This window comes from Arachis ipaensis, chromosome B09 (genome assembly GCF_000816755.2).
Source record: "Arachis ipaensis cultivar K30076 chromosome B09, Araip1.1, whole genome shotgun sequence".
Lineage (NCBI taxonomy): Eukaryota > Viridiplantae > Streptophyta > Magnoliopsida > Fabales > Fabaceae > Arachis > Arachis ipaensis.
This window is the reverse complement of record NC_029793.2, coordinates 144,013,055-144,014,727: the sequence shown is the minus strand read 5'-3', so window position 1 is coordinate 144,014,727 and position 1,673 is coordinate 144,013,055.

Here is a 1,673-nt window from a genome sequence, read left to right as displayed (position 1 = left end):
GACGTATAACATATTTAATAACAAATAAAGAATATAATAAAATATTCATTATGAATAAATTCCTCAATTATAATTAAGCTTTTAATAATTGATACAATTGTGCGTACTTTTCTAAATATTCAACCGAGTGATGTATAAAAAGCTAAGTACAAATTAAGGTACTATTTTAATTAAAAAAAAAAAGGATATTACGCATGAAAACGATGTCACATGTAAAACGCGTATTGTCAATTACTTTTATATAAAAAAAAAAAGGAAAATATAAGTGGTACGAAAATTTTGTACCATTGCACGAATGAATTGAATGGCTCTAGTGCTCTACTAAAATGTTCTCATCCCAAAAGAAGTTGGCATGTCTCATGTGATGAATTTGGGATGAGGAATTAGGGTGCACGAGAAAATTTAGAGCTGTACATGAATGGGATAATATCTGTATATATGTAGTAATTATTCGCATTCAATTTGAATTTTATGGATATTATTCGATATGTATTATGGTAGGATTGGATTGCAGATTTGACAGTAATATCTACGGATTTGATCTGCAAATTTGCATATCCATACGTCTCATATAAATAATATAGTTTAAAAAAATAAACTCTAATGTGATATGAATTTTATTGTGTTGTTTTATGAATTTTATGATATCTTGTTTTTAATTTGTTATGTTGTACTTTAACTTAGAATAATTAAACTTAAATCTTGTGTTATTATTTTTTATTTGTTATTCAATAAAATTTTATTGATAATATTTTAGGAGTAAATAGGTTTAAACAGGTAAAAAAATAGATTTTCTAGAGCAAAAAAGGACCTTAAAATAATTTTTTTGAATTATGCGGATATACCCGATATCCAATTAGATTCAACCTGAAAAAATGCGTATATCGTATCCGATCCGATTCGCGTGCAGCCTACCAGAAATAATTCCGTAAAAAAAAATTAACATTACTTCATAGAATGATTATTTTATTAATATAAAAGTATAAAACATTTATTTTCTGTTACTAATAGTGGGCACTAAAATTACCAGTAATACGCATAGCTGAGGAGTTATTTAGCTCATTGTCCAAGTTCTGAAATCTTACTTGTGTTGTTTATGTTCTGTTGTTGTAGCCACACATCACCAAAGCAATATAAGTTTAAAATTTGTTACATTCCATTGCATGATATAATGTAAGAGCTGAATTTCATAGCACAAGCTAGGAATATAATGTAACTGTAATGTGCACAAACACTGGCAGATTACAAAGGACAATTTTGCGGTGCTTTAATGTGTGGGGGACGCCACAGGCCACAGGGCAGAAGCCACATAGCTAGCAAAAGATTGGATTGGCCCCTATCATTATCATTATCTTCATCATAAATAGCTCAACGTGGAAACATCAACTTGCCTCCTTTAATTTCTTATTGGATGCAACTTTCATCTCTTGTACAAACGTGTATCTAATTGTTTCACATGCATTCAGAAAAATGTTTTCATTGTTGGACACAGCAACATACACAAGGATCCTCTGTGAACTCATCATGATCCATCACAATATAAAACAGTCATATCTCTTAATCAGATGTTGCTTTTATCATTATTGTTGTATATCTAAAATTTATGTTAAATGGTTGGAAATTGCAGCTCCTTATTATTAGTTACAGGAGATTGCTTCGTAACACATGATTTG